This window comes from Pezoporus wallicus, unplaced genomic scaffold (genome assembly GCF_028554395.1).
Source record: "Pezoporus wallicus isolate ANWC-B61680 ecotype Strahan unplaced genomic scaffold, APGP_CSIRO_Pwel_v1 contig_6732, whole genome shotgun sequence".
Taxonomy (NCBI): Eukaryota; Metazoa; Chordata; class Aves; order Psittaciformes; family Psittacidae; genus Pezoporus; species Pezoporus wallicus.
In genome coordinates, this window is record NW_026638638.1 from 1,173,691 (window position 1) to 1,186,446 (window position 12,756).

The 12,756-nt window shown below is 43.4% G+C and overlaps 1 long non-coding RNA gene across 1 annotated transcript in view; it reads left to right on the forward strand.

The window, feature by feature from the left end:
• Positions 1 to 269: 269 nt before the first annotated feature.
• Positions 270 to 12,756, forward strand: part of LOC130600426 (uncharacterized) — a 100,809-nt gene continuing 88,322 nt past the window's right edge. Inside the window, exon 1 of the long non-coding RNA XR_008972453.1 lies at positions 270 to 420. This is a non-coding gene — a long non-coding RNA (uncharacterized LOC130600426). The remainder of the gene's footprint in view (positions 421 to 12,756) is intronic.

Below are 12,756 nucleotides of genomic sequence, written 5' to 3' on the forward strand. Positions count from 1 at the left end.
TGGTTTGTATGGCACATTTGCATGTCAAGATATGCCAGTGGTCGCTGCAAAAAAGGGAAGTGTTTTCTTATGGAGGCGCAGTCTCAAGGGCAGCTGCTGGCTGTTGACGAGGTTTCCATGGCAAGCACCTGAGTTCTGGAGTGCCCTAGGAGCAGTCTGAATGTACACCTAACCTCACTGCAACCTACAGCACTGCTGCTGTATGTAGCACACCCACAGGATTACTTTCCTGAAGGCTTGTATTTCTGATCTCCAGAAGACCTTGAAAACAGCAGATCATGCTTCAGCCATCCAGGGAGGTTCCTCATCCTAGCCATTAAACCTAGCTGGGATGCAACCTAGCTCTTAGAGTGGGACAGGGAGGGAAGAAGGAGGCTAAAGCTTTGGATCTACTGACTTCAATATCCTACAGTGGAAAAGGTTGGTGCAGTATTGTTTATTTTAACTAAAGGTATTTCCACAGCCCTTATCACTGTAGCATCTGAACCAAGGCCAAAACTCTACCTTCCTGTCAGGTCTGCAAGGCTGGAAGCAGACAGCTGAGGGGTTAAGTGTCTGGTGAGTGGATGGAGCTGGAGTTTGTTAACCTGTGAGGCTCACTGAAGCCTGCAAAAGAAGGAAGAGGAAAGGAGAGGGTAGTGGAGGGAAGGGATTGAGTGCAGTTTGGGGTGGGGTTTGGTACTGTCCTTGGATCCTGCCACAAATGGCGTTTATATTGGAGAGCATGTCTTATTTCTAAGAGGCAGGAAGACCTTTTGCTCTGGCTCTTTAGGTCTTTTTCATCTGTTTGTGAAGCAGGCTTTCTCACCAATCAGCAGTTCCATGAAGCAGGCTATTTTTCACCAGTCGGCTGTTCCCCCAGTCCTGCTATAGTCACCTTAGAGAATGTAAGATTGTGAGAGCTAGTCTGTGCCTTAGGAGGAAGCTGAGATTTGAAATGGGGTGTCCTTGGTTTGCAATGTAACTTGGCCTTTCCAAGCGGAGTATTGTGAAGAATTTATTCCTCAGCATGTCGTCAGGGTCCTTTAGAAGGAGTTATTTTACACTGCAAAATCTGTGGGGTTTTTGAGGAACTGACAAGCATGAGGCTAATTTAGCAAAGGAGTTTATGTTGATTTTTCCCTGGAAGAACAAGCATCCTTCTGCCTGCCTGGCAATTTGAATGCCTGTTTGCTCTGTCTCTCAGAGTCTTATGCAAAGATCTCAGCCTTCAACAGGAATAGCCTCTTCCTCACAAGATTTTCAGTAAGAGCCTGGGCAATTTGGCTTCCATCTTCTGGGAATGCTGCAGCCTGTTTCTCTGGAGGGAATTCATTCTGCATGATTTCCTGCCTGAAAGGAATACATGATGCTGAAGGAGAATTTTTCTGAGGAAAATGCTTTTTTTTGCGGGTAATCCTGACATCGTTCAGCAGAAACAGCTAATCCAGGCCTTGACCCTTACATGACTGCATTCTGCCAACTGCTCTGTTTCTATAACTGCCTCGTGTAGTCCCATTTTTTTGAGACCTTCCTCCTGTACCTTGTTATACTAATTAGCTGTCTTGCTTTGATTTGGATGGTGAAGTCCTGCTTAGCATGTATGCCCTTCCTACAGTTTCTATCACTGAGGTTTTCTGGAAGGCAAAAATACTGTCATACCAGCAGTAGATCAGCAGAAATTGCTTCTGCATTTAAAAAGCTATTGAGCAGCCCTTAAATGCTGCTAAAGAGAGGTACTGCTGTGTGGTTAATGGAGATTTGGTGGATAGGGAGGGAGAAAACCAAGAGATAAGAGTGCAACACTTGTATTAGCGAGTCACGACACCTCTGTGGGCCTCAGCTCACTTTTATAGAACAAAGACATAGTTGTCTCCTACTCTGCTTAGACTGTGTAGTTATTGTCAGTGCTTTGGATCAGGGACCATATGCACTTGTGTATAGGCATGTAAGAGGCCCTGATTCTGAATCTTTGTACAAGATTATTACAAGACTAATAAGGTGGGAGGCTGTCATGGGAGAAAAAGGGCAATTTCACTGGGATGTTTGCATCTCCTCTGAATGTGCATACCACTAGCCCATAGACAAGGAAGACCTGATCTTACAATGATTTGGTTAAGTCTCATTTCTACAGCTTACTAGTGGGCATCTTGCTTTAGACTTTGGTGGTCACTTCATCAAAAAGAAAAAAGCCAATGCTGTGTGACTCTAGCAATCAGTGATACTATGAAAGTGATGAATTTTCAACAGATAACCGAGGCAATTTGCCACAGGTTTAAAGGCTGAAATGGGCTTAGTACAAAACAGCCTGATGAATAATACAGGACAAAGAAAGTATGCTTTATGTATTTCTGACTAGCTTAGAAGGAAGACTAAATCCAGCAAAACTAGTTACATACCACAAATCACACGAAGTAGCAAAGTCTGATTTTTGAACTTAATAAATGTAAGAATGTTGGCAATGTTTCATGTTGGCTTTATCTCAAGTGAAGGATTAACTGTCCACCAGCAGTTTTTGTGGTGTGAGTCAGGAAACCAGGCCTCTGGGCTGGGTACAGCAAAGGCTCCACAACTTGTGACTAATTGGGGCACTACTGCCAGCATTTCAGCATTTTTAATCATAGCCATTTTTTAAGTGTCTTCATGGAAAACACAAAACAGTCTCCATAATATAGAGGGATTTTTTATCTTCTTTTCTGTTTTGTTTTAAAGCAGTGTCTGTCATAAGCCATCCTGCTTTTGTCCTAATCCTGAGCCCTCAGTCATGCTTCTGCTCCCAAAAACAACTCATCAAAACTGGTCAGTCCTGCAGTCTTGACTCTGAGAGACAGAAAGGAGGAAAAGAAAACTGCAGTATACAGAGTAGGCTTTCCTCTGGTACCTCCCTGTCATGTCTGTAATCAGGGGCATAAGGACAGGGTGTAGCAGGGCCTACAGCTGAGCTCCCCTTTCAGGACCCCAATTCTGCACTGTTACCATCTGGTAGGCTTGTCTAATTAACCGGGAAGGTTTGGCATTTTGTTACCTACCCCATCTGCTTTATTCTTTGTGTTTTCTTGGCATCTTGAGTTATGTCTGATGACATTTTCAAATCCAAGCCACCTATTTTCTAGAAAATTGTTTCTCCAAGACAGTGGCAATTTAAAGAACATTTTCAAGTCCAAAAGGGTATCAATTCCTGCTCCTATAACTGAAGCTTACTTTTTTTTTTCCTTATGGTCTTAATTTCCTTTTGAAAGGAATCAAGCATATTTCCTTGTTTATTTCTGTCTCTCAGTTGCTTTTTTGGCTTGTGTTACCACCCTGATCCATTCTGTGTATTTCTAATTACTTTTCAGACAACATTTTGGGTTTTTTTTTTTTTTACTTTTCATCTGCAATACTTGCTTCTGCATGCACCCAGCCTCAACATGGGGTGTAGGAAATGCAGGTGGTTTCTATCAGGAGAAGCCATCCTTGCAAGGGGAAGGTAAGTGCAGCAGTTAAGGCAAAGGTTGAAACTGCTCTTGGAAAGCATGCCCAGTATACCTTTCAGTGTGGGGTGGCTGATTGTTTTGTAGTTTGCTTCTCTGTAGGCTTCTCCCTGTGTCTGCTTATTTTTCTTTTTCCTGGACACTTGTGCTTGACATTGTCTGATATTCCAGAGACCGGTCTTTGAACAGCTGCCAGCCACTCCCCTGGGTACTGCCTTGGATTTCTTGTGCTGTCTGAAAAACAAATATGAAACAATTAACAGGAAGATAAAAATCACTCAGTGCTTTTGGAATCCCTGAGAGGAATCTGTCTGGCACTCAGGTATATCCCAAAGCTAACTGGCTCATTCTTTCTTCTTTCTCTTCTCATCTACTCCAATTTCCATTTGTTCCACAAAACATTGTCCCCCTGCCTTCTCCCCCAACAAACCAATATCAAACTTTATGCAAGCTGACCAGCATCTGCTGATTATGTTTTTGCTGTCTCTGCTCAATTGCTGTGCCATGGCCCAGTGAACACTTGTGATAGGTTGGAGCTACATGCCATTCTGCTACTGCCTACTTGGTGATGATGAAGAAACCACTTCTCCTGTCCGTGCCTCAGTTTCCTAATCAGTAAAACACTACTTATCTGTTCTGGAATCTCACGGCAAGGAGAATTCCAAGAGGAAGGTATTTTTAATTATGTCAAGTGGGTGACATTCCAGTGATTGTACAGATGGTGAAGCTTGTTCTACATAATGGCTAGTTAGGGTTTTTGTGGAATTCGGTTATGTTACAGGATAATACTCACATTTTCCAGCAAAAATTTTACAGCCTTTTACCACAAATATCTCTTATCAACTATGTCTTTACATTGTCTCTTCATGAGGAGAAATTACAAATTCTCTCCAGTGTTTTGTTTTGACAATTGTTAGCAAATCTGAACTCAGATCATTTGAAACACAACCGTTCCTCACTCCATGCTCAATCCTATCTGGTTTTCTTGACCACTGCACAGAAAAATTACTCTGTAACCTGCACAATGCTGCACTTCAGTGTTCCTTTTAATTCTCCAGCAAAATTCCATTTAACTCACAAAATATAGGGTGATTTTATTTTAAAAGGATTATGACTGGGCATCTCATTTCTCCTGAGACAGTCTGCCTAAATTAGAGCAGACTGAAGTGATGAGTGTGGAGGGGGACAGACATGAATGGGTTCCGACTGCCAGAAGACATCAAAGAAGACTGGGGACCCAGATTTTTCAGAGAAAAGACTGTTGTGACTTCAGGTCCTGCTGCTGCCTTAACACATGTCACTTACAGAACTTCAGCAGGCTGATATCTTCTGATGGAGCTACAGTTCATCCTAGGAAGATGCCAGGACTTGTTTTAACATCTTCAAATGATGGAGAATATATTCTATCCCTCAGTGAAACTTCTAAATGTAACGTGGTTAGAGTCCATTCTTATTTCAGAATCAGCCCTGGCAAATTTGTGGTTCTATGGTCTCTTTTTAGTGGAATATTTTCTTTTCATTGTACTTGATAGAAGACAGCAGGGAGGACAGAGTCATAGCTATAGGAAGTAGTGTTGTCATCAGTAGTCAGGACCATTCCCATGCAGGAACAAAGACCTTGATGTGGATTTAGCACAAACAGCAGCAAATCTAAGAGTTATTTTTCTGGTGAACTCTGTTGACGGGTTGTCACAGTTTGAGCTAGTTGTACCTACTTGGTCGCAAAGGATCCATGCACTAGGCTGTTAGAAGTACAAAGGTTAAAAGGATTTTTCTCACAGCTAGCTATGCCTGGGATATTTTTTTCTGAGCCCAGCATAGCAATGTGGATATCCATATGAACTTCAGAGAGCATGTACACCTCTGCATGGCTGAGGACAGCTGGGCATAATCTTCTTTACTTACATGAAGAAATGATTTGACAGAAGGCAGTTGCACTGGCCTGCTGCAGGGCTGGTAGAGTCAAAAGACCTATTCTCAGGCTCAGGGCTGGAGAAGTGTGGAGACCAGAGACCCAGGGAGTGTGGAGAGTACATGCGGAGGTTTGGTGTGTCCCACATTGGTAGACATGGCCTAAATGGCCTTGCATTCTAGGTGAACAATTAGAGGGTCCCAATAAGTATGTTTTTATTGTAGGAGCATGTCCTAAAGCACTTTCCTCTCCAAACCTTTCTTCTTCCAGGTAACGGTCTTAGGAAAGCCACTTGGGGAAGTTTTCCTTTGCTGAAGGAGTAGATAGGTGTATCCTGATAGCACTTCGGGTACTTCTGGTTTGGCTGGGACTTTTCACAGATGGCAGTTGAGACAAGAGGGAATAAAACAGTTGTGTGAAAGCTGGTAGTGTTGTCCACACTTTCAGAATCCTCGGCTTAAGAGGAAAGACCTAAGTTGTCACAAACTTGTTAGTTGTTATTTTTGTTAGTTAGTTGTTTGTTAGTCGTTATTTTTCTCCCTCACACTGCTTTGTAAACAGTGATTTGTGCTTGAGTGGCTGTTTCAGATATGAAGCCTGTTGAGTTTCTTCCTGAACATCCTGATGCAGTAAACAAGGGAAAGCGGAGGCAAAGCTTTTCCTGTGCAGCCAGCTGGTGTGCCTGTGCTTTCTCACTTCTTCATGCATTCTTACCCTTGACCCCAGTGTGCTATCCAGTTCCCTCTGTGTCAGGTTCTCCTGAAAGCTGTAATTTCCTCTCCTGACAGGCAACAGGAAGATGGGAAAGCTGTTGGGCAACCTTTGCTCTGAGAATACTGGAAGGTTATTAACAAAGCATGCCTGACAGGCAGGGTTTAGGAAATACTGATAACATCAGGAAGAGGGAGGAAAGTAAACGGTCCAGTAGCTTAGGGTGTGTTTGTCATTTTAAAATTGGCCCAGGCTAGCAGCTTTAGAAGCTGTTCTTTCCCTTGCAGTGTTACTGACACAGACCTGGTGCTGCATATGAGGTCATACCATGTCCACCAGCAGCTGGGATGGATTCAATGCCTTTAGCTGGGATTCTATTCTGAGCCAGTTCAAAGGCTGGATAAGTTTTGGCTTTGTTTCAGCACCACCCAGGAGAGTAAAATGATCCAGTTTACTCTCTTCTCCAATGCGATGGTGTGGCAAAAGGTACGAGTCTTTATTTCCATTGCCTCAGAGCCACTGCAAGGAGAAGCCACCGACTTTGCAAGAGAACCAAGGCCAGGAATAGAACTTGTGTCATTGACTTTCACTAACCTGGCTTTGTAAAAGCCAGCTAGGACATTTAGCTGGGAACTATGAAATCCCATCCTCTGAGCAGTTTGAAGCTCAGCTTTTGATACAGGCTTTTTCTAATTGTCACTGACAGGCAGATCAAGGGTAAGATTACACATTTGAGTTCTTGTTTTTTCTCTTCCCTCTCCTTCTTTATATCTTGCGTCAGATCTAGTTTCCAATACATTTCTGTGTCAAAGCACCAAACTTCATCCATCATGAGCACATTTGTGCAAGTCCTTATAAAATAACCCTGCTGCCATGTCTCTCAGGGAAGGTGGAGACTCCAGTCATATTGTAACATGACAATGGAAGCACCATGAGTCTGGGTAGTGAGATTATATCTTTTCCATTAGTGCAGTAACTGTTGTTTAGTATGGCTTGTCAGTCTGTCAGATAAAGGCACACAGCCATCTATGAGGAATTATTAATGAAGATTCAGATGTTTTTCTGCTGGAAACAGATCACTGCTCATCTCAATGACTTTTTACACTAGAAAACTAAAAATAACCCCAAGTTTATAAGACCTTCAATGTCTGGCAGGTTTTGCCTTTCCTTTCCTTTCATTCATTCCTCAGAGGAAGGTTGAATACATAAACCCTTTTTCTAACTGTTTGAGGGGAGCATTTTAGAGCCATAAACATGAATACAAGGTGTGCATCTTTATTAAGCACATTCAGTCCACAAAGCCCCTTCTATCCAAACAGAAAGCAAAGAGCAAAAAAATCCCTCTAGCCTCTGATAATTTACACTTCTGGGAAAAAGGCAGGTTAAGAAAAAGAAGTGCTAATCACACCAGCTTGAATAAATATGGTGTTGTCAAGTGCTGTACAGCTTTCCCCACTTTTCCTTGCCAATGCAGCTCAGCTCCTTTTGAAGCAGCCCTGCTGTTGCAAAGCTGGGCCATGCTGGAGCAGCAGTCTTTCCTTTGCATCAGGATGTACTGGGGGATGCCAGAGGCAGGAGAAGCATGCTGGGCAGAAGGAAAGAATGCTACATAGGCAGCTGTCTGCTGATGACCCATATTGTTGCTTTATGACTTAGAAAAGTAATTTCTATAGATGACCTTGGTTTGTCTTGCCTTCTGGCTTTTCAAAATAAATGGCTCAAGCCCAGGAATATGACTGATAAGGTGGGATTTTTTATTTCCTCTCCCCCACAACATAGGGGTTCAGGAGCTGTTTAGATCCCCAGAATTCCTGGATTCCAGATGCCAAGGGAGAAAGTCCATGTAGTTGTTTGTAGTGTCTTCCCGTTTTCCATCAGAATGATAGTAAGCTACTCAGCTGGTGTGGATGAGCTGCCCTTTCCAGTAGGCATAGCCGAAGGCACTGGAATAGGTGTGTGACATGATACCACCTTCAGACAATGGGCAGTGAAGCTCCCTGTATACACATGTGCACACACACACATATATCTATTTCAGAGACCACATTGGAAATGGGTGATTCTTTTCTTCCCCTTACGTCCTGGAGGATGGTATACAATTCCTGTCCAAATGCATAATCCTTGGGTGTGCTTTTGCATTGTGTGGGGTAAAGCTTTCAGTGCAACAATGGCCAACACTCTGAAATCCCAGGAAAGGGAAAGATCAGACTCTTCTCGCTGCCAAAGAATCTGAAAGTGGTTCCACACGATTTAACATAACTAACTGATTCTCTCGGATGTACTGGGGCTGCGTTCTATGCTTAGTGCTTTCCAAAACCAAACCAAGTCAACAGAGTGTTCTGCAGTGTGAAACAAAGCAAAACCACAAAAAGTTCATGTGTAGTCACCAGACAAATATTTGCTAAGTACCAGCAGAAATGAGGAGTTGATGGGTCCCATATGTAGAAGCTAACCTGGGCTTTGTAAGATTTTCCATGAGATTTCTGAAAAAAATTCTATAGCAGCAAATGAGATCAAAAGTACATTTTCTTGTTGAACTGGACAGTTAACACTGGGGCTGCGTTTTTTTTTGCCATAGCTGAGTCTATAAATACAGGCTAACAAACTTGGATAGGACTCCCACTCTGTAAAAAGCCCAGATGACAGCCTCTAGTATTCCTCAGCAGTAAAACCCTTAGAGTTGTAATCAGCTTCTCAGCAAGACAAGATATGAAATAGCTCAGAAAATATTTACCTTTTAATGCATCTTTTGGAGATGTAAGTTTTTTGTCTTCCTAGATATTTTTGTATTGATACGTTGCAGTTAGACCTCATACCTTGCTTCTTGCACAGTGTACACAGACCTGCCATTAATTTGATGAACTTCTTGATGCCTTCAACAGATGTTCCAGTGTTGCCATAGCACTGGTATTTAATCCTTACTGGGATGGAAATGCATTGTATTGGACTGTAAAAAGCCTGAGGAGGCTGGGTTTGGTTTGGTTTTTCCCTGTTCATTTTAAGTGTGTTCTGGGTAGCAGGGATAAGAAATATTATTGTTTTCATGTGCTGACATCAGTTCTGCAAGAAAGGCCAAACCACTGGAATTCTATTTACCATTGCATAGGAGGAGGATCAGTAGGCTAGGTCTGAAAACTAAAAGCAACATGTTTGTCCCAGTGGTTGGTTGCCTTGAGTGCAGATGTGCTGGGGGATTTTGCACATGTGACTTTAAGGGCTTAGGCTGATAGAAGTAGCATTTGGGGAATTTTGAGCTAGAGCTCCTGACAAAGAGTCTCTCCTAAAGCGAACTGGGAACAAAGACCAAAGCAGTATCTCTGTCTCTCAGTATCCATGCTGTTTCCATACTGGCATTCAGAAGATTGTCTCTCCCATGGCCATTTTCATGTTTTTAACACAGCATCAAATGCCATTAGGAGGTCTCTTCAAACCTTCTGACATTCCCCTAGGAAATGTCATCAGCGTAGAAGCCAGCAATTACCCCTAAGAGCAGAACGGAGAACAGCTGTTCCTTTGAGACCACTTGTGGAGCCTGCTTTAACATTTTGGGGTGACCTTTAGCCTGTATAGATGTTAGAAGCTTTAAAATTATCAGTAGATAACTTGCCACATAAGCATAGTTTCTTCTGTCTCTCAGATTCTGAGTAGATTCATCAATTTCTGTCTGTAGCCTTCTATGTGATTTTCATGTGGAAAGTGCTCAAGAAATGCAAAGTGTTATTGCTGAAGAAAAAGTCAATGAGAAAGATGAATGCAGCAAAATGTGAGGGCAAACTGTAGGTATTTATGTGGGAGACGTTTTGTTGAGTCACCCAATATTAGAGTCTGAGCTGGCCCTGAAGACTTATCTGTTCCTATATGGCTTTCCCAGAAATAGGTAATAAAGTTCTGGGCATTAAGAGCAGCCTACAGCTCTGTTGGGGGGAGACAGAAAGAGAGAAAGAGATATTCGGGGGGGTAAAGGATGCTGTGATGATTGGCAAATTGCAGAACCCTGTGAAACAATACTCCATAAAAATCACAACGGCAGCCAGGATGAAATTGTGTCAGTGGGTAGTATAGGAGAAAGGTATGGGCATAAGTTTCCCTATAAAAGCTGTACCATTGCGTGTTCGTCATGCCTCCTTGGCCAAGCTATGTGGTGACTTCAGTGAGCATGGGCAGCAGCTCAGAAGCTGAAGCCAAGAGAACAGCAGCATGTTTGCAATGGGAGAAAAGCTGAATCTCAGAATCAAGGGACTGCATTAGTACTCCAGAATTAGCAGTCTATTCACACCTTCTGAACTGCCCTGGGTCTTTAAGAGGAGCAGGTTTCTCCTGTGGCAGGCAGAGGACTAGGTCATTGAAGTGACACAGAACACTCAGCGCTGTAGCTGGCTGGAAAGACACTGAGGAGCAAACCCAGGCAGGGAGCAGGCCCAGAGCCAGAAACAGTGGGTGCAGTCTCACAGGATGTATCCCACAACACTGCAAAATGCAAATAGCGCGTGAGGAACTGAATGCAGCCTCCCAGTGAAGTGTGTGGGAGGTGTTCCTGGTAGTGCCAGCAGTGGTGGGACCATGAGACAACACAGAGTGATGCAAGCTTGAACCCTGGGCTGGTGTCTCCAGTTGAGCCTTGGGAAAGCTTCTCCTGGTGGACATGTTTTTTGGGGTTACCTAGTTTGGGGTAAGCTTTGGTATTCCCCCAAACACTCTTCGTGGGAATAGATGATTTCTTTTAATGTGCCTGAGACACTTCACCTCCCTCATAGACATGGCTGCTCCTCAGGGACATGGAACCTGTCTGGACATTTCTATCCCTCTCTGAATTGGCAGATCAGAGAGTTTCCCTTCTCTTATAAAACCCTTGGGCAGCTTACCTTGGGTCTACCATTGCTGTTAATCCAAGTCTTTGCTAACTGATTTATTTCTTAATGATTCAGTGACCCCAGCAGATTCTGTTGGTACAGAGAGGGAGAAAAAAAAGTTATGGGAAGCTGTTCTTTGATTGGGTTTTTGTTTGTTTGTTTCGGGCTTGTTTTGTTTGAGTTTTCCCGTGGACGGTAGCCAGATCTTTGTCCAAGGCTGTCTGTATGTGAACAGGGACATCACCAAGACTAAATAACCCCCATTGTTAGCCTTCTGTCACTACCCCTTGGCACACAGATCCAACTTGGAAGCAGAGAGGCAGCAAAGAAAACAGATGTTGGAAACGAAATTTGCAGGCTGACAAGGATAGAGAAAGATCACTGTACAAAAGAAGTGGTTCCTGGATGATCACAACCAGTGGACAGAGAAACCTATGCAAGTGGAAGAAAATGACACTCAGCCTTCAGCACTTCTCTGTTCAGCCTTTACCGCATTTGTGCTCCTGCCAAATCCTGTTACTTCTTCGTTTGCAGTGATTCTGGAAACCACCCTTTCCATCTGAACCTGACTAAAAACCTTTGAGAGTGGATCAGGGACTGAGCACAATGTCTTTCAGCATTTATTGCATCTTGGTTCATCTCTGTGGATCAGCCTTTTTTGTCTGAGCTTTCTTCACAGCTAAAATCTTTTCCTGCTGTTTCTGATCAGGTTTCTTCCTTTCTCAAGAGTCTTAATCAGTTCCTTCTATTGTCAGTGTTTTTGTCCTCCCCAACTAGTCACACACAGCTCTGCCCTAGAGTCCCCACTCAGCCCATCTACATCAAGGTAAGCATGGTGGATATATCATCTACTGCTCTTCCAGCACAATCCCCAAACTGTCTTTAGAACTATATACATTACAACCAAGCGCAACGGGAAAGTAGAACTGGAGGGGCACTCAGCACTGCAGGAGGGTGTAGAAACGGCTGTCTTTGAGTGTGGGAGAAGAATCAGTATCTCAGAAAGCCCTCTAGTGTATTTAGAGGCCTGGAGAGGAGGGTAGAAAGCAGGCTAAACTGCATGTGACCAGAAGCTATCCCACTGAATTTCTTGTCAGTGCTTCTGTGTAACTGAGAACCTGTTTGGCAGTGGAGAGAGACATGAAAAATGCTGGAGGAGAAGAAGCTCTGTGCATCTCTGCAGAGCAGCACGTGCTCTTGCTGTGGTGGACTGACAGTGAAATGCCATATCAATACCAGATGAGCTCCAGATGCAGAGCAGCCCAAAGCAAATGGGGAAGGAGGCTGAAATGTTGGACGTGTGAAGAGTCAGTATGATCCACCAAGATAATGCAGAAATTTGTCTGACATCTGAAATGCTGTAGCCAGGAAAAGATAAGGCTCTTCCTAGCAGAAGAGACAATAATTGTTTTTTAGCATACCAGATCAGAGATTAGGCACTCCCATCTGTAACCTGCCATGCTGGAAACAGTAGCTTCCTGCGTTCAATATTCAAATTGAAGACTGCAACTGTCCACAACATCCTCGTCCATTTTTCTCTAGAGAGAAAGGATTAAATTTCCATCCAGCTTAAGTTAATTTTGAACTTGGAAATTGTGCGATTTCTTTCTTCTTTGTCTGATCATTTCCTTATAGATGAATGAAGGAGACTGGGTAAAGCAGACCAGAAGGAACAGCAGAGGCTCTGCCAGCTGGGGACATGCAGGGGGACACTGCTTTAGGACAGCTTGCTGTTGACCTCCTGGGAGAGCTTGTAGTGATGTCGGTAGTGTCCTAGTCTCTGATATAGAATAAGAAAAGGTAACTGAAGGCAATGACTAGCAGGTCTCCT